Raw genomic sequence first — 27,219 nt, forward strand, 5'->3', positions numbered from 1 at the left:
GGTCCAGAGGGAAAAGATAATGGTTTTAACAAGTGGAATGTGGTCTAAGGGAAAGGGAATGTCCATTGTGAAGTGGTCTAAAGGTCAGTTCGAAGAGAGGGGGTACCAATTCAATTATTTAATCAGACCTAACAATGGTCCCTCAATTTGAATACCCCTTCCTCTTTGGGAAACCTTTCCAAATTCCCAAGACTGAATATTTTGTTCATCTATTACTTCATTTGTTTCTTTGCTCTATTTTGCATATTGTATTCATAGTAAAGTCCATGGAGTCAAGGAGCTTAAAGATGAATTTTGAGTAATGTATATGTCATTTGAATTTTGTTGCCTAGAGCATAGGAGTTTCTCAATGTTTATTAAGTAGAAATGTAAAAACTTTGCCCAGCTAGTATGGCTCAGTGGTTGAGCATCAACCTGTGAACGAATTTGTGCACCAGGCCTCTAGTAAATTTATAACTTTTTATCACTTCTGGCCTCCTGCATACTTCCTTTGGCTTCCTGCATACTTCCTAACAATGATAAGAAATTTTGGTATCCAGTCAGGGCACATGCCTGAGTTTCAGGCTAGATTCCCAGCAGAGGGCATACAGGAGGCAGCCTATCCATGTTGCTATTTCTCTCTCATTGATGTTTCTATCTCTATCTCTCTGTCCCTTCCTCTCTCTAAAAAAAAATCAATAAAAATATTTTTTAAAGTCAAAATGTAAAAATTTTAAACCAACTCCTTGACTTGGTAAGGATTCAAATGTAAATCCAATTTCACCCTAATCTTATCTTTTAATGGTTTAATGTCCCATCTATTTTTTCTAACAAAGCAAGGTTAGAAAATGTCCAGTATTTGGCAGGTTCTATGAAGTTGGAAGAGTGTTCATAAAGCCTTACAATAATTATCCCTTCCTTTCTGGTAGAATAAAACCAGGTCTGCCCATAATGATTGTTTTCCTGAGCATCTGACATAAAAATAGTTCTAACTCAGTCAAATAAAGCTTTATTTGCAACTTTCCCCCCCAAAAAATCAGTTTGCATTTATAAAGGATGTAAAACATGCACCAAATGATAACACACAAAAAATAGCTGACCTACTTAGGAGAACAAGCTGTTTTAAACAATACAGAACCATGTATTTGAATTTAAAATTGCATTATAATAAATACTTTTAGACATATGAATTGAAATAAATACTCTATTTAGCAAGAAAGGGATGACTACTTAGTAACATATTTTAAGCTGTTTAAAAACACCATAATAGATGTTCTTCTGATGCAGACTGCTGTTGCTCACAAATTCATTCCTATCTAGAGAGATGGAAAGTACCATGTTAACTATTTCTTTCTTCATTTTTTTATGACTCCTTTGCACTGACTTTTAGAGTATGTGTTTCACTAATGCTTAGTAGCTCTACTATAAGAAAAAAATGGAAACTTAAATCAGTCAATTCCATTAATCTGGGGATAGGAGGAAGAAATGTATAATAAAACAGTTTGGGAGAATTAGATGAAAATTTGGAATTTTAACTCTCAGTCACCTCGTTATTTTGAGCTGGATATATTTAATTCTGAAGTATGCTTAATTTTAAATGCACATATACCATGCTATCATTTTTTATTCAGTATTTTGTAAAAAACTGTTAACAGTAAGCCTAAAGGCCATACTTAAGCTATCACTCTAAACAAATATAGAGGAGCTCATTTAAGTCCTTTAGAAATATCACTGGTCTACTGTATGTGGCACATATCAGCAATTTATTTCACTTTTTACCCATCACATACCCCATCCTGAAGTTATTCATGGATGCCGTTAGAGGAGCTTATTTTCCCCCTGACAAAAATGGACCATTTTTTCCTGTTTAGAGAAATCTGGAACACTGATCATTATAGTGCTTTTGGCAGCTAATTTGAACATCAGTGACTCAACTTGGAGAAGAATCTTTTTTCTGCCCTAAAGAATCTCTGAGTTTTCAGACTCCAGTAATTGAAAAATCCCCAAACACTCACTCACAGAGGAGATACACATTACTGCAGGAGCAGTCTACAAATTGTAAAGTATTCAATTTACATCCCCAGCACCTCAGGGCACTTCTGAAGAATTGATATCTTTGGGAACCTTTGAACTAACAAAAGATAACATTTCACAGTAAAGTCGACTTGCATAAAAGTTTTTTAACTCCCTTCTTTCCTTTTATAAAGAAACTACTTCCTTTACTTGTGACTCTGACTGGGAAGAGTTTACATTCAGTAAGATACAACCCATTGAAAAGATGGACCACCCCCCCGCCTCCTCCTCCCCCCCAAAAAAGAGAGAAAGATTTTAAAAAGAAAAGAACATAAACTTTTTTTTTTGCCCAACACTGATGTCTAAATTTCTATTAATTAGTCCTGAGCCATGTAGTGTAGCTATTATAACTCTGTTTTATGATAAGAAACTTTTATTTTAATGTCTTTCTCTTCAAATTGAAATGGAATTTTTGGACTGAACCCGGATTCTTTGTCCGCTGGAGTTGAATAATGAATCCACAGACAGAGGGTAGTATAGCAAAGGTAGAGATTCATTGAAGAACAAGTACAGACTCCCACATGTGGAGAAAGAGAGAGTCCCACAGAACGGACTTCCAAGTGGGGAGGGGAAAAGGCCCACTGAGTTCCCTTTCCAATGGCGAATAAGGCTGCAGATACTGGTGCCTGGATATCCCCTCTGACTGGTCACTATTCCCTTTCACCACTAAAAATTCCTGTTTCAAAATTTGAAAATAAAATGATGAAGGTGTTGATTTTCTTTTTCTATTTTGTGTTTTAATCTGGTTGCATAGTTGTTGTTGTTTGTTTGTTTTTTATTAATAAATGTATCAGGTATTTTTATATTTTTTAAGGAAATTTTAAAAAATGCTTTTATTGAAGCATTAAAATTTGGAGCATTCATGAAACAACCATTGTCAAAGGTTCAGATTAACAAATAAAATTTCTTCTCCTTCCTAACTAACAAGTATAATTCCACAGCCAATGAATCTGAAATGATTTATTTAATGTAAAAAATATTGCTGTATAGGATTTGGTTTTCTGGCTCTTGTAAATGAAGCTGTTAGAAATTTACAATGGATTAAATTGGATTTATATTTTCTAAGTAGAAAACTACCTTTCTCTGCTCCTTCCTCTGGCTTTATGATCAAAGATAATAGTTTTGTTTTGTTTTTTCCTTCTTTCTGAGTAATTACTAATCTTCCGACATCTGTGGCTCAGGCCAATTTTAGCATTTGCATTGAAAATAGAAAAAGCAAAGAAAAACTTCTTTATGAAACTCTTCTCAATTATTTAATTAGCATATTCATTACCAATACTATAGTAACAATAATGAAACATTTTAAATGCAATAATTTAATAAGCTTTTTGTTAGGTTAAAATCGATCAATGTTTCTGTTAACTAATAACCTAGGAATCAACAATCTCATAAAACCGGTTTATTCAGCGCAGAAAATTAGGCAATCCATCATGACTGATTTGCTCACATTTCCCCTGCAAATAAGTGCGATGGAAACTTTAAAACCAATAAGATAATGCACTTTACAAATTCAACTGAGAGAGATGGATAAACTAAGATGCCACAGGCAACAGTTACAAAAAAAACCTGTCGTGTTTCCAATTATTCGAGCAGATTTTTGTATCCCAATTTGCTGCCAGCCTGGCTGCAGCTAGAGCCCTCCTCTTGTATTTTCAAACCAAATCATCAGGTCTTAAATCAGAGCAAGCTCATCATATCATACTATGAAAGGCCAACAGGGGATAAAGGACACCAGATGTTTTATGAGTTTTCTTTTAGGCTTTCATTTCAGCCTTCCTGCATTCCCCATGCTGCTTTTTACTTGTCAGAAATGAAAATGTGCTTTGATAGATAACAGCCCTATTTTCTTCATTGACTGAGCTTAGAGAATACCAGTAAGTATTGATATCTAGGGTGTTTAACTAGGGAATGCAATCACAGCAGTCCCAAAATTGGGGTTCTGTTGCATTATTTTACATGCCAAGATTTTTGAAAGACTCCAAATTAATTTTGTTTTCCTTAGGAATTTAGTTGTGTGAGATTCTAGGAGGGGGAAATCAAGGCTTGTCCTTAGCTATCTCTCTACTTTCTCCTGTAGACCTCAGCTGATGTTCAGGAGTCCAAATACCCTTAGGAAGCTGTGCAAAGTTGCATTTTTGAGATGGAAGAGTGACCGCAAAAGCAAACTACTGACCTGATTTGTACTTTGATAGCTTAGCATTTGTACAACTTTGGTTTTATTAACAAAAAAAGAAAACAAGAGTCTTCAATAATCTATGGTTGCAGAGAGAATCTCAGCATGCTTGACATGGTAACAACTCTTTGACCCATGGCAAACTAGAACAACTTCATTTGCTCACAAAAGAGTTCAAGGTCACCCTATATTAAGTTATATTAAAAAAAATAATATAGCCACATTATTCAATTTGATTCCAAAGATGAGATCATTCTCCTCTGGCTTCTACTAAAATTATATTTTAAAAATGCTTTCATAGCTTATGCAGTATCCTATAATAATAAAGAAATGGTATGCAAATTGACCATCACTCCAACACATAAGATGGCTGCCCCCATGTGGTCAAAGATGGCTGCCCCCATGTGTACACAAAATGGCCGGCAAGAGAGGGCAATTGTGGGCAATCAGGCCATCAGGGGAGGGCAGTTGGGGGTGACCAGACCAGAAGGGAGGGCAGTTGAGGGTGACCAGGCCTGCAGGGAAGGGGAGCAAGAGGGGACCAGTTCTGCAAGGGAGGGCAGTTCGGGGGGACTAGGCCAGCAGGTGAGGGCAGTTAGAGGCGACCAGGCTGGCAAGGGAGGGCAGTAAGGGGCAATCAGGTCGGCAGGGGACCAGTTAGGCATCTATCAAGCTGTTGGGGGAGTGGTTAGGGTGTGATCAGGCTGGCAGACACAGCGGTTAGGGGCAATCAGGAAGGCAGGCAATCAAGCAGTTGGGTGCCAACAGTCCTGGATTGTAAGGGGGCTGCCGACATCCCTCGAGGAGTCCTGGATTTGAGAGGGTGCCGGCTGGGCTGAGGGACACACACACACCCATGCATGAATTTTATGCACTGGACCTCTAGTATGTATTATAAAGGGATTATGCATGAATTCTGCTTATAGCCTCTTAGAGCACTTGTGGCTAGCATATGTTTTGTTGGAGAGATAGACATAGAGAAGAAACATTAAATGAGAAGAGATGTTTACCTCTGGTAGCCTTAGGCCATGTAGATGGAGGAAAACTTTTGAATCATGTTTTATGAGAAACCCTTGCTGTTGTTAAATCCAAAGCAGTGTCCCTAACTGGAAGTGATAAGAGTCTCTCCTCCAAGTGACATTTAGTCATATCTGGAGACATTTTGATTGTCGTGACTCAGGGGTTTGGGAATGTTTGTGGTATCTACTTGGTAGAGGCAGGGATGCTGCTATACATCCTGCAAAGCACAGGGCAGTCCTCACAGGAATTATCCTGCCCCAAATTCCAACAGTGACAATATGAAAAACAAAACAAACAAACAAAAAACCTCTAGTTAAAAGATGACAATGGTAAAATGAGGACTCATGTCAAGTGCTGGGGGAATGGCAGTGGGGAGGTGGTGCCAGAATTGGCCCGGGCTATCAGTTCAGTAAACACTAAGAATTGCAAAAGGCTGGTTCACTTAGGTGCAATGAAATTGAATGTAAAGGAAATTCCAGGGCTTTTCTGCCCATAGAAAATTATTAAAAATTATCTGGTAATAATAAACTTACAATAAAAGGCAAACAGCTGCTCAGATTAAACTCTACAGTTGCCAATGAACCATGTGCTACTAAATGTCACAGCGTAGCTAGTAGATAGATATTAATCTAATGATCAAGAGAACAATTATTTATTAATTGAATGAATAAACAAATAGGCTAACTATTTCTGGATGTCCACACTTAGAGAGGTTTACTGGCTATTCTCAGTCACTAAGTCTATTAGTTTAATGATGAATACCTTAGAGACTTTAAGGGGCAGGTATAGACCTCAGAGCTTTGGATACACACAAAAGCAGTTGGCTCACCTGTAAAACACTTACCATGTGATAGAGGATTGATAGCTAATATGCAGATGCATACATTTAAGACCTTGAGCAGCATATTCAAAAATTATTTGCTAGCAAAACTTACATTTATATTTGTACTTTGTCTTCTTTACCTACTATTTTCAAAGACTAAGAAGCAAAAATAAGTTAGAAACATAAAATAGGTCGAAATATTTGAAACTGCTAATACTCAACCTTTTGACCTACAAGAATGGCGCTTTTATATGGTTCAACCTAAATAAAAGAAGTTTAGAATAAATAAGGTAAAATATATACAATGTCTTTTTACAAATGATATAGAACTGCTACAGAATTTACCAAGTGACCAAAAAATATACAGGGAGCACTCGGAGATCCAGGGTAAGCCCATTTATTTTCATATGTACTAGTACAGTGACTCAGGGATCAGTTCTCCAAATCCCGAGCCCCTGAATATGGAGGAAGCTTTCTCTTTATACCCTTCGGTTTCTTTGTTTTCTGTTTTCTAACAACCAGGCTTTTGTGGTGGGCTTCCACAGCCCCTCCTGAGTCAGTTAGAATGGGGGGGTTAGATTGTATCTAAATACCTGGTCTGGGTGGTGCTAGTGACCTCCCCTGCAGCTAAACTGTTACCTTCTTTGTTTATGGTCCCTTTGTAAATTGGGAGTAATCAGGAAAACAGGTCTTGCTAGACCAGATTAAGAAAGGGGCAGTGACTTCTTTATATGCTATCAAGATTGTACATTAGGAAAAAAAAAAAAAAAAAGAAAAGAAAGAAAGAAAGAAAGAAAGAAAGAAAGAAAGAAAGAAAGAAAGAAAGAAAGAAAGAAAGAAAAAGAAAAAAAGAAAGAAATGAACATTAGGTTACTGGCACAGATTCAGATTGCTAACTCCCAACCCCCCAAAAATATCTTATATTCCCCATCAGAATAATTTTCCTAATCAGTAATCATGGTAACCCAATGTCAGTTGCAATAGACTAATTTGTCTATGTTCCAGGATGCAGCTGTGAAGAAGGTGCAGGCAGAGAATAACAGATAGAAGATAAAACAATTTGAAAAAAAGTAGTAGACATTTTAATCCAAAGAGGAACACCCTGTCATAGATAAAGACCTGTTGTGGCTAATTAAGACCAATTCTAGGCTCTTCTACAGATCTAAGAAGGTTTGCAACTTTAGGTTAGCTTAAAAAATCTGGAAGTAAATGATAACTCTCTCCTCAGGTACAGTATTGAGTTTTGCTTGAAGAAACCCACTTGAGAAAAATATGAGTTAGAACCTGGTCTTTGGTTGGAAACACACAGTAGAGCAGAACAGAAGTCTAAGGAACATTTAGGAAACTGGGAAAGGTAAGTTCAAACCATTTCTCAAGACTCTTTTTCATTGGGCTACAGTGTCGTTCTCACTTCTTTATCTCCTTTGAGCTCCCTGACCCCTGATTTTCCTCATCTACCTTATTCCTTTAACCTGGGAAATACTCAGGAAACCATCTTGATAATCTGTTCTTCCTATTATAGTTTTAATAGGACCAGCTCATGCTACATTAATAACCTTATTTCTGAATGTATGTTGCATACTGATGGCTCCTTAATCTGTTTTCCCCATCCTTATGGTTTTCTTAAGCTCCAGATATAAATATCCAACATATTTAGTTCCTCTAATTCAATATATTTGCAAGTTAACTGAACATCTCTAAGTCCCTTCCTCACTACCACCAATCTGCTATTCATTATCCTTTACTAATTTTACTGTTAGCTAAATTAAGTTTATATCCTAAACTTTTTTCAGGTCTGTTCTTGCTTTTCCATTGCCAATGTAATTTTTTAGTTCTATGATCTTAAATTTGGTATTTAACCTCATTAAATCTTCTATAGTTTTACTTAGCAAAGACTCTTCACATCCATTAAATTAATTCTTCAGCCCTAACTGGTTTGGCTCAGTGATAGAGCATCAGCCTGAGAACTCAAGGGTCCCAGGTTTGATTCCGGTCAAGGGCATATACCTTGGTTGGGGGCATATCCCCAGTAGGAGGTATCTAGGAGGCAGCTGATCAGTATTTCTCTCTCATCAATGTTTTTAGCTCTCTATCCCTCTCTCTTCCTTTCTGTGAAAAATCAATAATATATATAGATATAGATATAGATGATATAGATATAGATATAGATATAGATATAGATATAGATAGATATTTTTAAATTAATTCTTCATGTTCTAGCTACCTATCTACAATATAATACAAATCTAATCAAGCCATATCTCTACCTAAAAATATTCATCACAACCCCATTGTCTATATGCTAAAATTCAGTTATTTAGTATTGTGTTCAGCAGCATCTCTTTTCTCAAAATTGCTTTCCTCTGTTTCTAATCTATTGTCACTTCCTATTATTCTGATAATTTTGTATTTCATACTAATTTTCCTTTCTTGCCCAGATGTGTCGTTTTCTATCTCCAGATCTTTCCCCATACTCTTCAGTTGGCCACTAATAGCATCTTACTGTTTATTCTTCTGGTCAACTCTTACGCACAATCTTCTCCTCTTAGTATACACTGAACCCTGTATTTAGATCAAATTTCTTTTCCTTTTCTTCAGTAGCCTCCTGCACCTTCATTAAGTTGTGGATTTTATGGCAATTCTCAAATTTGCACTAAACTCTTTCTTCATTAAAGTTTCATAGTGAGCAGAAATGAGAAATTCTGGATCCAGCTTCACCTTACATACGGAAACTTTGCTTTTATATATTTTTAAATTGATCACCCAAGTAAAATTTCACTTAATAGAAGTTCTTTGCAACAACATCAACAACAATAATAATCAGTAAAAATCATTGCCCTGTGATACTGAAATTACTTGCCTGTGACAATTTTATAAAGTATTTGGTATCACACACTAAGCATAATGCTTAAAAACAAAAGATAGTCATTGCACAAAACAGATTTGTCCCACAATAAACATTGAACAAATGCTAACAATATTTTTCATGCTAAGTTTTCAAAACTTAGTGTTTTCATATTTGGAAAATTTTTACGAAATAATATGTATGTATACAAATAGAGAAAGTTGCATATACTTAATCTTCTATAAAGTGTGTGTGTGTGTGTGTGTGTGTGTGTGTATTTAGAGAGAGAGAGAGAGAGAGAGAGAGAGAGAGAGAGAGAGAGAGAGAGAGAGAAAGAGAGCTGTTCTACATATGCAAGTGCACCAGTGGAAGCTAAGATTGGCTTGGAGGCAATCTGACACCATCATATACATTACAAAAACTCTTCTTGAACTTATTTTACTCACCTTCCTTTGAACCTTCTGCTGAATTAGGCCTAATCCTGGCTTCCCACTCTGTCTTTGTAGAATTCAGTTGAGTGAGAATCCTACTAAGTCAGTTCAGGGAAAAACTTTCACCTTGGATATCAGATCACCCTGGCCCACCTTTAACAAGAACTGCTGAGTATATCTAACAAGAATCTCCTTACTCCTGATGTCTCCTTTTAGTACTTTTTCATCCACCAACTGCTACCCTCATCTTTCACTGTAAATCCTTATTTGTCCTTATTGGAGTCAGAGTTGAGTACAAGCTCTCTGTCGCACTGCAAATGCCATGGCAGTGGTCCCTACATCCAACAAGATACTCCTCACCCAATAAAATATGTCTTACTTTAAAAAAAAATAAATATAATGGACAAATCTTTTCTTTATCAGAACAATATTTTCCTTTAACATATACATACATACTTGTAATAATGGGTATACTTATAATCTGCCTATAATAAAAAGGCATCTGTAATCTAAAAATGACATAAAGTTGAGATGCTGAATCCTAAAGTCCCAAGTTTGTTATTAGCATTTGGTAGAGGAATTTTATCATGTGTTTACAAAGCCACATTCTCAAAGTTCTTTGTAAGTGCTGTGGCACATGGGAACTCAACATAATTATTTATTGTCATCAGAATAGATGTAAAGAATTACAGAAGTTCTTTTGTCTTTAAACCCATACAGATCTCACCACATGGAGAGGGAAGAGATTTATAGCCTGTACAATCTGAGCTGCTCTAAATAAGCTAGAGTCACCAGTGGAAGCTAAGTCTGGCTTGTAGGCAATCTGACACCATCATTCAAACAAGTTGTGTGCATTTTCATAAAGTGAATCTGAGATGGCAGCTGATTAATATATGACTAAGTAGGCCATGGCTCAAATTAGGAAGGACTGACAAGTAATTTATAAGTCAAACCATAAGTATACAAAGCCCAGGACCTTGATATTAAAAAAAAAAAAAATTGTAACCGTCTAAGCAGTAGATGCTAGGCAGGAATTTCTGTGATACTGAAACTCATCATCCTAAAATAGAATTCAGGGAAAAATTAAATGGATTTTTAAAAATCAGTTAACATAATGTATTACTTATTAAATTCTTTCATAGAGCAAATAGAAGACTAATTTCTCTGGAGCCATTCATGCCCCCAAAAGTTATAATTAAAGACACAAATTGAATGATTTTAATAATGATGAAAGTTCACCTTCTTAGTGCTTAGGTATGGTAATATGAGAGTCACAGAAGGACTCCATCTTTCACTTTCATTTAACTTTTTCTCCTGGGATTTATAAGGGCCCTTTTTCTCATTTATTTATTTATGGCCATTAAAATAGTATCAGGAGTTAAGTGGCTGTTTTTAAAAGATAGAATTAGTGTCAACCACTCAAAAAAAGTGTACTGGGGCTTTGAGATTACGGAAGGATTTCTGGGTTTCCCAGTGTGCTCTCTGTGCTTGTTTATCTTTACATATCTTCCCAGTTGCACAGGGTCCTGCCAAGAACAAGGATTTGCATGTATGCTGGCACTCTGCCTCTGTTGTTTTCCTTCTCACAGAACACAATTAGTTTTATTGATGCCTTTGCAGAAAGCATCCATAATGTAAAAATTAAATCACAAATGTTCTTTCAAGTTGATGGTAAAATGTGGTGTCAAAACTTTCTGGAAAATAAGTGACCTCTACAAGCTGAATGGTTAGAATATTTGTATTTTTGTATCATTCAGGAAAATCCTATTATGACCTTAGACACAAAAAACATTTCCCGTGTGCAAGATAGAGGTAGTTCATAAAACACACAGCATTTTCAGCTAGAAAATAAGGCAACCTATTGCTTTCTGAAGCTGGCTAATACACCCCAGGTCCCACCAATAGAATATAATCTCATTGCAGCAGGCAATATTTTGTATCAATGAAACATGAGTATTTTTTCTTTTTTAGATATGTGCAGATTGCTACTACCTAAAGGACAAAAAGATGTTGTGCTTTTGCAATTAGTATCTTCAGAACACATTTATATAATGAAGTAATAAAACAAAGAGAGATGCAGTAGTTAAACACAGATACTCTATCTCCTTTTTTTTTTTCTCTTCAAGCTCTCTTTCTCTCTTGCATATACTGTCAGTTCTCCAAACACCATTACAAAATGATTTGAGTCACTGTATCAGCTATATAATTAATCCTCCCATCAGTGAATGCCAAATTAGATGTCTGCTTCCATAATGCCCTCTCACTGCTAGGGTAGGGAGCTCTGTATGCATTTGACCCTTGATGGGGATAATTCCAAAAAAGGGTGGGACAGATGCCAAAACCTCAAAGACTATGTTTTTAATATTAGAAAGGCTACACCCAATTTGGTCTCCACCCATGCAAAATAAAATAAGTTTTGCTGTGCTGTTATCACAATAATTAAATATAATAAGTTAATGAGATTACAATAGCTGATTGTGAACAAGACCAATTGTGTTAATTGGAAGCTCCTGAATGGCAATTTTAACTGCTGCTGAGTTTTGAAATAGAATCAGTTTTACTAATTTTATCTGATTTCTTAATGAAGGTTGCCCTGAGCAATTGTTCTATGTGTTCTTTAGCAAACAGTGTGTGTCATAGCTGCTGACATTAATCTCGATTACTTTAGTTAAAATAAATAGTTATACTTGGGTGGCTTTCAGAAAATACATCACAGTAGATGTAATGCTGGAAAGCAAAGAGAGCTGCATGTTTTGCTTTGTTTGACTACATTTTATGTGATGCATTCCAACCATGAAGATAATCTCTGGTGTTACCAGATCCTAGGGTCTAACTGCATAAATCAAGAAGAACTACCATTTGTTGGTTTATAGTAGTTGTCCTCTATCAGTTGAGGAATGAAGACAAGATTTGCAACTGAGGAGAAGGTAACTGATATCAAATGTATCCTGTGCACAAGACCAGGAGAAAAAAACAACAAAAGCTGTTGAAATGTTTAGGGAGAGTTTCCTTCCACAAGTCTTTGCACTGGCAGTGCACAGATCATGCCATCAATACTAACCACCAACGTTAATGGCTGAGACTGCAGGAGAGCAAGCACTCACGATATTTGTTTTCACAGTAGATTAATATACATTGAATGGCTCCTCTGAGCTTTTTAAGTGCATTGGAAGACTGCCATGCCATACAGCCTGTTATAAAAGACTGGAAATTCGAAGGGAAAATAAAGTTTGGGGAAACCAAAAATGCCATTTACACAAACTAAAGAAACATCTTTCATCCTTTTGATTTTTTTATTCACAGTCTTTCAACATCTGCAATTAGGATTGTATATTTAGACTATTTAATGCCTGTGAGCAAAGGTTAAATGGGTTTTAACAGGAACTCATGAGGAAATGGGATAAAACCTTTTTCAAATCCCATGAAACAACTAAAATGAGAAAATGTATATTAAAACATCATAAAATTAAGTGGTTACACTAGCAAAGGTGTTATACCACTCACTTCATCCACACTAACATTGAAAAACTTTCTTATTGAGTTATAGTGTTTCATGCAGGTAGATGCCTAAGTCTTAAGTATACAACTGGATGCAATTTTAGGTATGCATACAGCCACGTAATTACCTCCCAGTGAAGAGATCAGGGGCTAGAACATTTCTAATATTCCAAATTCACTTATAATTATTTTTCTACATTGTTGTTTAATTTAATCTATGTATGTTTATAAAGTAAATTAGTGACTGCGTTCCTTGTGTCTTGAGCTGGGTTTAATACTGAGACTATCCTGGATCATATGTTAGAGATTTCCAAGTGTTTCTTCTCCTACTCTCTGAAACAGAGCTCATAAGTTAGATATTATCTCTTTCTTGAATTTTTGATAAAGTTATCCCAGAAAACCATCTGGCCTCCCTATTTTATTGTTCTGTGCTTTTATGGTCATTTTTATTTACCTTTTACTAGAAAATTAAGAGTTTCATGTAATTTTTTTACATGTATCAGTCTATATTTACTATTCAAAGAATTTTCACAAGTATTTACCTTTATAAAGCTTTCTGGGTTGTTTTTGTTTTGAAAAACCCAATTAAACATGTGTCTGATACTTGAATTCTGAAGTCTGCATGTCATTAAGTTACTGATGGAGAAAGGGTTCTGTTTACACATACAATAGGGTACGGACATGAAAAATAAGCCTTTAATCAAATGGCGCATTTACTCATAGATGAAAGTAGAAATATAGTTAATGTTAGGGTTGAAACAAATGAAAAGCTCTCCTTTCAAACTCATGAGCAAAGAACACTGGTTTAAAAAACAAAAAAAAGCAAATTATTTTGTTACTGTTTTCATGAAAGAATGCCACCTACATTGTACAGACAATTTAAGCCACTTTATATCATTTACATAACCTTCTGTTTTGATGTTATTTCAAAATTACAGAAAAGTTTTAAGAATCTATAAATGTACCTTTATATATCCTTTATCATTCACCATTAATATTCACTATTGGTTTACATTTTGCCCCATTTGCTTTGTCATTCTCTTTCACTCTTCTAATGTCTCTGGATATACTAGTAAGATAGATGAGACATGATGGTGACAGCTGGATAGATACCTATTTTTCTGAACAAGGTGAGCAAATTAAAAAAAGCAAGTCCCTTTACCTATAAATGGTTCAGTCTGCATTTCTTAAGGACAAAGAACATTCTATGATATAACCATAGTACAATTATAAATATCAGGAAATGTAACAATGATATACAGGGGTGAGCAAAATTAGGTTAAATATCTATTCATCATTACCTTACGGTAAATATCTGTATATATAAAGAGCCAGGGTCCGTAGAGACTGAAAGGATGGCCAGCCCATCTCCCGGCCCTCAGGCTCCATTGATCAGGGGATGGTTAACAGAGAACCTGAGTGAGTGGCACTGCCGGGACTGGTGAGCAGCTGGAAGGCAGGCCTCTTGGTCCCTCCTCCTGGCCCTCAAACTTCAATCATTCAGTGGCAGAGGTGGGGCAGAACGGGGGACTGACTTCCTTAGTAGTCCTATAGGTTAAATCTCCAAAGGACAGGCCAGGCACCAATGGTTCAGAGCTTCCGGCATGATCCTGACAGCGCTGCTGGCCTCCTGGACCTCGGTTTCAGGCACTGTGGTCATTCCCCTCCCTAGATGCTCCACAAGGAAGAAAGGATACCGCCAGCAGCACCGGGGCGACCAGAGGTGACTGACTGCTCTCCCTGTGCTTCCTCCAAGTCACTTGAGCTGCACCTCCTAACCCCCACTCCAGATGAAGTGTGATCACTGCACACGGGAGGAATGTTGTAAAAAACAAAACAAACAAACAAACAAACAAAAAAAAAAAAACAATGACCAAGAGAATGCAGCAGTCAACGTGCAGAATCTGGTTCAGGAGGACAGAGAGAAGGGAGAATTCCATAAGTTGGCCGATGCCAAGATATTTCTGAGTGACTGCCTGGCCTGTGACAGTTGTGTGACCACAGAGGAAGGAGTCCAAGATTCTCAACAGAACACCAAGGGCTTGCTCCACGTTCTGAATCTTAATAAGAAATGTGATACCTCACAGCACAAGGTGCTGACAGTGTTCATGTGTCCTCAGTCTCTGCCGTATTTTGCTGCTAAATTCAACCTCAGTATCACTGATACATCCAGAAAACTGTGGCTTTCTCAAAAACCTTGGGGAGCACTGTCTTTGACATGAAGATAGCTGTGGACTTCAGCATCCTGGAGAGACAGGAGGAATCTGTGCGAAGGTACTGCCAGCACCGTGAGGAAGAGTCCCGGCTACCCATGCTGACCTCCGCTGCCCCGGATGGGACTGATATGCAGAGCGTGTGCTGGGTCACCCCATCACCCCCACATCTGCAGGCCAAGTCTCCCCAGCAGATCACGGGCTCTCTGGTGAAGGATTACTTAACCAGACAGCAGAACCTATCCCCAGACAAGGTTTTCCATGTCATCATGGCCCTGTGTTACGACAAGAAACTGGAGACCCTTTGAGAAGATGTTCCCAAAACTTTACACAGTTCCCAGGGTGCTCACTGCGTGTTAACCTCAGGTGAAATTGTCCAGATAATGGAACAAAGTGGCCTTTCCTTGAATGACGCTGCTGTGGACACTCTGTCCACATGAAGGAGAAGGAGGTGAGGCTCCACGAGGGTGCCAGCTCCGACAGGTACCTGGCACACTATCTTCAGGCACATGGCTAAGGAGCTGTTCAATGGGGACATGGGGGTGCTCACCTACCGCACCCTGAGGAACAGAGACTTCCAGGAGGTCACCCTTGAAAGGGATGGAGAGGTTCTGCTACGCTTTGAGGCTGCTTATGGCTTTCGGAACATCCAGAAGTGGTCCTAAAGCTGTAGAGGGAAGCTCCCCTGCCACTTTGTGGAGGTCCCGGCCTGCATTGGGCATGCCTAAGCCGCAGGGGCCAGGTCCAGGTGGAGGACGGGCTGCAGCCAATGGAAGTCATATATGCTGCCATACCAGTGTGGTCCCCAAAGACGAGCGCACATGTGCAAGAGCTTGACCAGGACTGGCTGGGGCGAGGGGGTGACTGCCCCTGGGGCTAGGCAGCCCTGCACACCACCTAGCAGGGTCCAGGGCAGCCTGCCAAGACATCAAGTGGTAAAGGTCCAGCAGATGCCCGGCCTGCAGGCCGCCTGAGGAGGGGTGTCAGACATCTCTGTATTCGCTTTGGTTTTCAGAATTCCCTGCTCCCCATCTGTTGGTTCCCTGCCTCTGAGGGGCGCTGTTGTCATCACATGGGTGCAACTGGAATATTATATCTAGAGAGGATTGCCCCAATGTACATATCCTTTTATCTGATGACAAAAAAATATTCCAAAGAACAAGAATGGAGACAGACTATTGTCCTTTAGGCTTAAAAGAAAACCCAGAAGTGTCCTGCAAAGAGCTGAGACTTGGTTCTGCTGCACGCCTCACAGAGATTGGATGAGGAAATGCCCCTGGTTGGCCCTGACTTTACCCACTTATGTTACTCTTGAAGGTGTCTTTGCCACAATGTGAATAAACTGCCACCTTTTGGAATAGGGGCTCATATGGAAGTCTGCATTCCCAACTTTTCTTGGAACAGATCTATGTGCTGCAGCTGTGGCCACTGTTCTGAATCCATGTCCTGTCACTGGGAATCAGGGGGCACTGGAGTGAAGCCTAACAGCCCCCACCCCCCGGGTGCCCTTTTACATTCAGGGATTGAACTGAACTCTCTTTGGGGGAGGCCTGGCAAGGGTGACAGGTGTCACAGATGGAAGGATGGAGAATGGAGAGGTGGACACCCTGCTTGGTCCCTCCCTGGGTGGGGTCAGGCAGATGAAGTCTGGTTTAGAGGGATGGGGCAAAAACCGGAAATCGGACTTTCTTCTCACAATCCTGGACTGTTGGCTCCTAACCACTCACCTGCCTGCCTGCCTGACTGCCTGATTGCCCTAACCACTCTGCCTGCTGGCCTGCTTGCCCCTAAATGCTCCCTGCCTCTGGCCTGATTGATCCCAAATGCCCCTCTGCCAGCCTGATCACCCCCAACTGCCCCTCGTACCAGTGTGGTTGCCCCCAACTGCCTCCCCTGTTGGCCTGCTCACCCCCAATTGCCCCCCATTGCTGGCTTGCTCACCCCCACTATCTCTCCCCACTGGCCTGCTTGCCCCCAACTGCCACCCCTGCTGTCCTGATCCCCTCCAACTGACCCCCACTGACATCCTGCTTGCCCCCAACTGGCCCCCCTGCTGGTCTGCTTACCCCCAATGGCCCCGCCCCCCAGCAGCTTGATCACCCACAACTGTCCTCCTCTCTTGGCCTCTAACCACCTCTACCTTGGCCCCACCCCCATGGCTTTTCCAAAATGTCTGGAAGGTCTCCCAGTCTAATTAGCATATTACTCTTTTATTAGATAGAATAGAGGCCTGGTGCATGGGTGGGGTCGGCTGGTTTACCCTGAAGCATGTCCCAGATCAGGGTGGGGGTTTCCTTGGGGCAGGGGGCGGCCTGTGTGAGGGCCTATGGTGGTTTGCAGGCCAGCCATGCCCCCATAGGGTGAGGGTCCCCACTGGGGGGGCATGGCCAGCCTGGGTGAGGGGCTGATGGCTGTTTGCAGGCTGGCCACACCCCCTGGTGACTCAAGCTCCCGGTTCCTCCTTTTATTCTTTTTCAGTTTTTTTTTTTTTTTTTGCAGCGCCTCCTTGAGTGGAGGCCAGGGCTGGCTGGAAGCAGGTATCTGGGATTTATTTATCTTCTATAATTGAAACTTTGTAGCCTTGAGTGGAGGCCAGGGCTGGCCAGGGCAGGCAGGAAGCTTGGCTTCCTCCATCGCCAGGGGCAACCCAAGCCTCCTGCTCACTCCAGCTCCCGGGCTGCCACCACATATAGTTATTACAATGTTATTGACTATCCCCTATGCTTCATTTTACATCCCCTGACCATTTTATAATTACCAGTTTGTATTTCTTAATCCCTTCACCTTTTAACCCATTTCCCAACCCACTCCCCTCAATTTTTCTTTTTTTTAAAAAAAGTATGTCTTACCTTTATCACCCAATATGACTTGTTATCACACAAGGTGAAAATTACTGGCATCCAGGAGATATAAATCAGTCAAGACAACAACTGTTGCTACCAAATTTAGTATCTAGTAATGCCAAGTTATTATATCTGGAGCTCTCTTTTCTCTCAATACAGAAATATTCCAGTGTATGAGTGATCTAGGAAATAGAATAGCAAGACTCTGGGCATCTGAGCTCTGCCAACATAACCTGGTAGGCATTCTTAGTGTGGTCTGAATATTTGTGTCCTCCCAAAATTCATATATTGAAATCTTAATGTCTAAGTGATGATAATAGAAGGTGCAGCCATTCAGAGTGTTTAGGTCAAGGGTGGCACCATCATGAGTAGGATTAGTCCCCTCCCCCAAAAAAGCTCAGAATGATCCTTTGCCCTTCCTGCCATATGCAGATACAATGAGAAGTCTGGCACCCTGGGAAGAACTGTCACCTGATCATGTTGGAACCTGGATCTCAAATTCCCAGCCTCCAGAACTGTGAGAAATATATTTTCTGTTTTTTTGTAAGCCACTTGGTCCTTGATATTTTGTTACAGGAGTCCAAATGGACTAAGAAACAATGCTCAGCTTAAAATTAATGGCCCTAAACTTACTTCACTTATTCAAAAAACAAAGACATTTTTTGTCCTAGTTTTAGAAATATATGCAATTAAAAACAACATTTCTATAAAATGACTTGTTAGGGAAGTTTGAAGATACACTGCTTTCTTCCTTAGATTTTTATAATTTTTAGGAGAGACAAAAAAAAAAAAACAAAACACACACACACACACACACACACACACACACACACATACAAAAACTCATATACCTCATTTACAAAGAATAGATAATAGCAGTAAAATGACCCTATCTACTTCCCATGATAAAATAAAATTATTATTCTTGGTGTCAGAGATACTTAATAAAGGTGTTTTTTTATTTTTTCCCCTCAAAGTTTTTTTTCTGGACGACATTTTGTTGCTTGAGTTTATTTCTCTGTGTACTATAGATATAACACTGAATTTGTAGGTCAGCATGAAGATTAAATGAAGTTAAGTATTTAGTGGATTTAACTTTTTGAGATTAATTGTGTACTTAGTACACAATTGAACACACTCACATTCATAAGGCAAACATTTCCTCAAGGTTCATCTGGGTGTGTTGTGTTAAATATATTTTGTAAAATTTTTCTGTTAGGTATTTTCAATATATGTCTATGTCATAGGTGTTGTTTTTTTTTTTTTTTTCATTGATCACTCCATGCAATGAATGCCAAGTAATCAATAATCATTTTAATCCCTGTCAATTATTTAATAAATACTGTCATGGACAGATAACTATAAGTATAGCTTTTAAGATTGTATTTGAAGTTCCAAAATGTGTGTTATTAAACATAGAACATATTTTTTTTATTTAATCCAATACATGAAACATTTATACATTTGTTCAGGTAACTGAACCTGTCCTAGGAACAGGCATTTGATAGAATTTGTAAGCATCTGTCAAGATACCTTCTCAGTCACAATAGACTCTGCATTGCCCTCTTGAGAATTCAGTCATCCTATTCAATATGTTTTATTGCTGACAATGTTTGTATTTTTTTAAATAAACAAAAAATATGTAAACTATAAGACTACAAAATCTGTTACAGTGTCATCTTTATATCACAAAGAACACACACACACACACACACACACACACACAGTTACATTTCGCTCAACAAATTTGAATAGCATGAATTATTAGTAAAGTTTATAGTAGCACATTGCATAGATTAAGTTAAATTTATTTTTTCTGAGTTTAACAGGTAAATCATATCTTTAAAATGTTTACTTTGGAAGGTCATCATCTACTGAAGTTGCACTTTCCCTCAAGTTTAATCCAATTTTATTTTAGGATTAGGCCTCCAAATTGGAATTCTTATATTATGTACTTCTCCGAAATTTTTTACCAACCAGTTTGCAAATTATTCAATATCTATTTGTTGAATGAATACATCATGTTGAATAAGTAAATCAAGGAGAGATAAAGAATCTTTCAGGATTTAATTTTAAAATAATATTAAATGAAGATGGTGGGAAAGTAATAGGAACATAGAGATTTGTGTGCTCAGCAGTTTCTAAATGTATATAATTTCCCCCTTTGACTTAGAGACTTATAAGCATAATTTGATGTGTAAGATATTAATGAGTTTGTTATCTTTAAAATACATTGACCCTAGCCCTCCCTGGCCAGGTTATTCAGTGTCATCTCATACATAAAAAGAAGAAGAAGAAGAAGAAGAAGAAGAAGAAGAAGAAGAAGAAGAAGAAGAAGAAGAAGAAGAAGAAGAAGAAGAAGAAGAAGAAGAAGGAGAAGAAGAAGAAAGAGGAGGAGGAGGGGGAGGAGGAGGAGGAGGAGGAGGAGGAGGAGGAGGAGAAGAAGGAGGGGGGGAAGGAGGAGGAGGAGGAGAAGGAGGAGAAAGGAGAAAGAGGAGAAAGGAGAAAGAGGAGAAAGGAGAAAGGAGGAAGAAGGAAGAAGGAAGGAAGGAAGGAAGGAAGGAAGGAAGGAAGGAAGGAAGGAAGGAAGGAAGGAAGGAAGGAAGGAAGGAAAGAAGGAAGGAAGGAAGGAAGGAAGGAAGGAAGGAAGGAAGGAAGGAAGGAAGGAGGGAAGGAAGAAAGCTCATGGACTCCATTCCCAGTCATACCTAGGTTTTGGGTTTGATCCTGGTCGGGGTACATAGAGGAGGCAACCAACCTATCTCTCTCTCTCTCTCTCTCTCTCTCTCTCTCTCTCTCTCTCTCTCTCTTGATCTCATCAATTAAAACATATCTTCATATATTTGGGTGAGGATTAAAATAAAATAAAATAAAATGCATTAACTCTATATCAGTATACAGTGTATACAGTATACTATACACTATTGCCTTCTCTGCCATTAGTCTTCTCTCAGCTGTGTTCCTTCTCTGGTAGAAGAATCCATGATTAATGGAGACACTTAGAATTATAAAAAAAAAAAAAAAGAAGGAAGGAAATATAGAAACATTTCATAAATGCTGAGCATTGACCTGACCAGTGATACTCAGTGGTTGAGCATTGACCCATGAACCAGGAAGTCAAGGTTCTACTCTTGGTGTCTTGGTGGTGGTGGGGTACATGCTCAGGTATTAAGGTCAAACTCCAATAGGAGGCATGCAGGAGGTAGCTGACCAATGATTCTATCTCATCATTGATATTTCTATCTCTCTCTCTCTCTCCCTTCCTCTCTGAAATAAATAAAAACATATTTATAAAAAAAATAAAACTATAATAAAAAATAAATTCTGAGCATTGAAATCAAACATAACCTGCCATTTCTTCTGAAGTGCTCTGTTCTTCCACATTTCCCTTCTCCTAGTTATCCATTATCCAAATCACCTGGAGTACTCAGGGCAGGCCACCCACTTCACAGTCAAACACCTGCCACTAGTATTCAGAACCTAAATGGGTGTAGAACTCAATTAATCAGTCCTTTCCTCTTTCATTTATTAGCATGTTTTAAGATCACAAACTCTATATTTTGGCTGTTACAAAAATATAGTTAAATAGTTAAATAATCTGAACTATGTTTTTTCCCCAAAGCACGTATCAAATTATAAAATATAATTTTTAAGATGTTTTCCTTCCCACCAAATTCCAGAAGGAGTTTAATGAGAACCCACAAATTTCCTTACCATTTCTCAAGTAGTAATAATACAATATTGCATCTCTGATTTCAGTGGGAGAAAGTATTAGTAGCACCTTTCAACAAGAGAGAGTCATATTTCACATAGGAAATGCATGTTCAAATTCAACTGCTGGTTTATAGTTGTTGAGGGAAATAACTGAAGGCGGGAAAGAAGTATTTCAAGACCTCTATGTGAAGAGAATTGCACTATAAACCAAGTCTCAGTTTTGTCACAAACAAGTGTGATTTGAGGCAAGTCCTTAAACTTTGTGAAACTCAAATTTCTCACTACAAAATCTTGAGTGATATCCATGTCTTCCCTTTAACATTGATCAATCATTCTGAACAAAATCACATTATCTACCACTAGAATTTCAGTAAGGAATTTTTAAAGAATATATATATATATATATTATCTACCACTATTATCTAGTACCCACCAGCTAATTGCTGCTCTTGCTTTGGTAGATTAGGAAAATACTATGGAAGCATACAATTGCCAATAACAAAAGTTCATAGATTTCTACATAGTATGCTTACATTAGTCTATAAATGCAAGATTATTTTAAAATAAGTAGCATATGATTTCACTTATATGTGGACTCTAAAAAAACATAAGGTATGAGGGGAATGGGAGAAAAAGGTGAAGGGATTAAGAAGAACAAATTTTCAGTTGTAAAAATAGTTTTGGGGCCCTTGTCACATGGCTCAGTGGTTGAAACATTACAGGTTTGCTTCCTCGTCAAGGTTTAATATCTGGGTGAGTGCAAAAGGCAGCCAACTGATGTCTCACATCCATCTCTCTCTCTCTCTCTCTCTCTCTCTCTCTCTCTCTCTCTCTCTCTCTTTCTCTCTTTCCCCCCTCTTCCTCCTCCTCTCCACTTCTAAAAATCAGTGGGACAAAAGATAGTTGTGGGAAGTAAGTACCGCATAAGAAACATAATCAATAACATTATAATAATTATGTACAGTGCCAGGTAGACTCTAGACTTAGCATATTACTTTGTAAGGTACATAAATGTCACATCACAATGTTGTGTGCCTGAAACTAATTTAATATTGCATGTCAACTATAATTGAAAAATAAATTTAATTTTTTTTTTTTTACTTTAATGTATGAATTAATTTTTAAATTTATTTTTTCTGTCGTGGTAAAATCCATTTTAAAGAATACCTATATGACTTTGTTTCCTTTTTTAAAAAAAGCCTGAAATGCAATTCTTTATTCATATTGTATCTTTTTTCCCAAGAGTTGTCACTTTTTGAGCTAATAACTAAATATTCTTAGAGTGGAGGTAATTTTTTTTTTCCTAGAGAGATGTTTTCTTGGCTTCCTTGCCAAACTTGGTATTGAGGCTGATATCCAAGACCACAAACAGTGCCTACCACTATGTGTGGGCCGCTAGCATTGTTGAGGAGAATCATAGAGGCCAGTTGATGAAAAACTTTTGATGGATCAGACCATGGAACCAGAGTCTCATACAGTTCTCTCTAAAATGTGTATTCCCTCTGTAGATTGGAAAATAAATATAAACTTAATTTATATATTTTAAGTGAAATGTTGCTAAAATATGAAAAATGTAGATTCTATTTTCTGTCAAAATAAACAGTTTTTGTATGACAGAGCCTGACTGGTAATAAATTTAAATAAAATTATTGCCCAATGATGATGCATTGTTCAATTGCATTTTATGCATTCTCTTTGCATATCTATTGTTATCTTAATAACAATACCTGATTATAAACTATTCTTATTTATATAGTCAATGTCTCCAGTTTGGGAAATAAAAGAAAATTATATAAATAAAAAAATTTTACACTAGATATAAAGTTTGTGCTATCCATTGCTCATAATAAAGAGGTTGCTAAAGTTACCTCTTGATAAGCTTCATTTTTTGTAGAAAGTTTCTGAGCTCAACTTCCTGGAATATACTGTATTTGTTTTTGTATTTATATGTGTTTATATAGAGTCATAATATTAATATATATTATTATATATACTATATAACAGTACATAATATATAATAATATATTATTATACATATTATATAACATTATATAATATATTATTAACATATATTATATATTAATAATTAATATTAATTAATATTAATGATATTAATATTTTTTTCCTGAGGGAGACCAGAAGATGCAATTAAACTTGACCATTAGGATTCTCTGTCCCTTATATCACTGATCAACTCCTCTTTACCTCTATCTATAGCTGCATTGGTGGTGGTTGTATTTTATTGTGAGTGCCCCCAATGACCACCTGATAGAGAAGCAAAAAGTCTAAACTTGATTCAAAAATTGGTTTAATTGTTATTGAGGTAAAGCCAAAAATGTATTGCTGCTGCATTGCTATTCCTTCAATGGTGGTCATGAAAGACAGAGGTGAGGCAAATATTTCCATTAGGAAAACCTTCATACAGTGTAGTAGGCATCCCCCTTGCATGGAGAAGGAACTGACCCATGATAAAGACATGCATGAACTCGTGGGACTTTGCAAAAGATCTAGATAATTGGTTAGGGCCTTGGAAGTATTAATATTGCAAGATTTAGAACCTAGAGATCTGAGCTGGAGACATGTGGATAAATCTTGAAGATGTAGGTTCAAAATGTGATTACCTTAACCTTTATATCACATGTTAACGTTCACAGTGGGTGATCACTATTAAGAGAAACTAAACAACTGGTAGACAGAGTGTCTCAGCCAGTAGACATCAGTTATCCTCTGTCACTGGTCCTTCTGGGAGTATGAATAGAAGAACCATAATGGCAGAAATGGAAGCTATACTAAGTCCAAGAGCATGGGCTTCCATTCATCAAAAGTAATCTTGTTAGTGGTGCTTCTGAATGACTGGAGCTGCCCCCTGAACCCCCATGTTGCATGGCACTTTCAGGAGACCAATTAGCTGCTTAGTTGTCAGTTCATTACTTCTACCTTTATCTGAAAATAGCATAAAGTTATCTTGACTGGAATTGACAGAGATTCTAGGCATCCATTTGTCTTTTCTGCCCGCAGGTATTCAGCTACTCCCATTGTGTTAGGTCTTACAGTGTGTTTGGTCTAATGGATTTCCCTGTGGGATCCACAAAAGGAGGTGGGAACATGATCATGGAATCTAGTTTCCTATCAAATACTACCCCATGAAGAATTTGCTAATATGATAGAAATAATGAGTTTTAGAAATATTCCTTTAAAATTAAACTTTTAAAAGACAAATGAAAAACATTTTACAGATATACCTAAAGTTCAGCTTTGAGATGACACCCAGAAAGGATAAGATGCCGTCTTCCAGATGCAGCTTGCACCTTAAGTCAATAACCACCATATGATACCATGCCCCAAATTTGATAGAAAACAAAAGTCTGGACATAAGGGTTCTACTTATTTGCACTTCCAAACATCCATTTAGCAATTTATGTTTCTCTTCCCTTCAATTTTGGGCTCTGTGGAGTTAAAAGTCCTGGCTTCCAGAGAAGAAATTACCTTACTAGGAGAAAGAGCCAGAGTCTCAGAAACTTTAAACTATAACTCTTACCCATTCATTCCAGGATATTCATGCCAAAAGATCAGCAGTCAAGGAAAGGAGTCTCCATCCCAGCAAGGGTGATTTACTCTCATTGAGAAAAAGTAAGTTTGCTATTTCAAAATGGTGGCAGAGGAGATATTGGCCTTCAAACAATCCATTAGCTTGACTCTTGGTAGTCCTTTGGCCAATTTTGACAGAGAAAAAGGCATATGAAGCTGCTTTATTCTAAGACCATATGATCAGTGGTTCAGATACCTCACGGATGAAGATCCAGGTAACCTAGCTGGTAAGGCACGTACTTCAGCACAGTTGCTGTTTAAAGGTGAGGGAAATCTAAAATGGATGATAGAATGGGGAGATGAGCATCAATTGTAATCTGTAGACCAACTGCAGCATCAGATATGAAGTTTCTCCACTAACTTTAGCCATATTAGTTTCCCCAGATTAAGGACCTGTTGCCACATGGGGTGATCTTATCATGCAGAGCAAGCAGATCCATTGCATATGCAGTATACTTAATAGGAAGCCCTTTTTCTATACTATTCTGCCTTCTGGAAATCATCTAGTGTGCTGAATGGTGGCCCCCCACCAAACAATACATCATGTGTTCATCATCAGAACCTGCAAATATTATAGTGCTGATTAATTTTAGGTCTCTTGCAGATGGTCTTGATCCAGCATCTAGAAGGGTTCAGAAATCTGGAGAAGGCATTGTGCATAAATAAATTAAGAGTCCAGAGATGAAACATAATTTTGAAAGGCATTATGTGGAGTCAGAGAAGATTTAGCTAAAGGAATTAAGTTCTTCTTGTCTCAGGACCCTTTGCTTCTTATTAACACAATTTTTCCCAAGGCAAGGTGGATATTTACACATCAAAGGGTAGGGTTTGTATATACAATCCATTGTCAGATTATCAGGTTTTGGAGAAACTGTCTTTGGCAGTTCAGGTGTTTGGCCAGGAGGAGGCAATGACATGTAGATTAAAATGCCCTTAGCTGTCTGGCAGCAAGCAATCCATTTATGCATCCTTTTCCGGTTTGGGGAAATGCCCCCAGCCATCTCCAGATGATTCAGCCCTGCTGACATGCTGGAATTGGCTTTTTGCAGTCTCCGCTTGTACAGTGTTTTTGGATGAGATTCACACTTAAATTAGGGGACCTGACTAAAGCAGATTGTCCTCCCTATGGAGATGAGCCTCATCTAATCAGTTGGAAGTATGAATGGAAAGTAAAAGGCTGACATTTCCAGAATAATAGAGAATTCTCCAGCAGGCTGCCTTTGGACTTTTGCATCATCAACTCTTCTTTGTTCTCCAACAGATTGCCTTCAGACTTAAACTGGAACATTAGCTTTCCTAAGTCTCCAGTCTGCCAATTCACCATGCAGATTTTTGAACTTGCAAGCCTGCATAATCATGTGAGCCAATTTTTTATAATAAACTAGAGGCCTGGTGCACAAAATCCATGCAAGGTGGAGGAGGAGGCTATCTTTCAGCCCAGCCTGCACCCGCTCCAATCTGGGACCCCTCAGGGGATGTCTGACTGCTGGCTCCTATCTGTTTTCCTGCCTGCCTGCCTGATTGCCCCTAGCCACTTCTACCTCCCAGCCTGATTTCCCCTTAACTACTCCCCTGCCAATCTGATTGATGCCTAACTGCTCCCTTCCCAGCCTGATCACCCCCAACTGCCCTCCCCTGCAGGCCTGATTCCCCCAATTACCATCCCCTACTGGCCTGATTGCCCCAACTACCCTCCACTGCCAGTCTGATCACCCACAACTGCTCTCCCTGCAGTCATCTTGTGGTGGCCATCTTGTGATGATGTGAGTGCATCACATGAGGGCATGAGTATCACCTAATTTATTAATATAGATTATATATTCTACTGGTTCAGTTTCTCTGACTAATATAATTACATTATATAGGAAAAGAAGAAATATCACCCTATATGGAAAATGATGTGATCAAGTAAAGAATTTTAAGGGAAAGATTTATCCTAGATTTTTCTGACTGGTTTCTAAATTATATGACAAGTGTCAAATAAAAGTGATATGGAGGGAGATTTAACTGAAGGAGAAG

At 38.2% G+C, this 27,219-nt stretch overlaps 1 long non-coding RNA gene and 1 pseudogene across 2 annotated transcripts in view; both read left to right on the plus strand.

Annotated features, from left to right (window-relative positions):
* Window positions 1-27,219, plus strand: part of LOC311618395 — a 714,645-nt gene that overhangs the window by 141,581 nt on the left and 545,845 nt on the right. The gene's annotated exons all lie outside the window — the stretch shown is intronic.
* Window positions 12,242-15,935, plus strand: LOC311617429 (nuclear prelamin A recognition factor-like; annotated as a pseudogene). The gene is made up of 2 exons: window positions 12,242-12,271; window positions 14,756-15,935. The product of its transcript is annotated as a nuclear prelamin A recognition factor-like (transcript).

Source organism: Pipistrellus hanaki, assembly GCF_964339955.1.
Source record: "Pipistrellus hanaki genome assembly, chromosome: 2".
Lineage (NCBI taxonomy): Eukaryota > Metazoa > Chordata > Mammalia > Chiroptera > Vespertilionidae > Pipistrellus > Pipistrellus hanaki.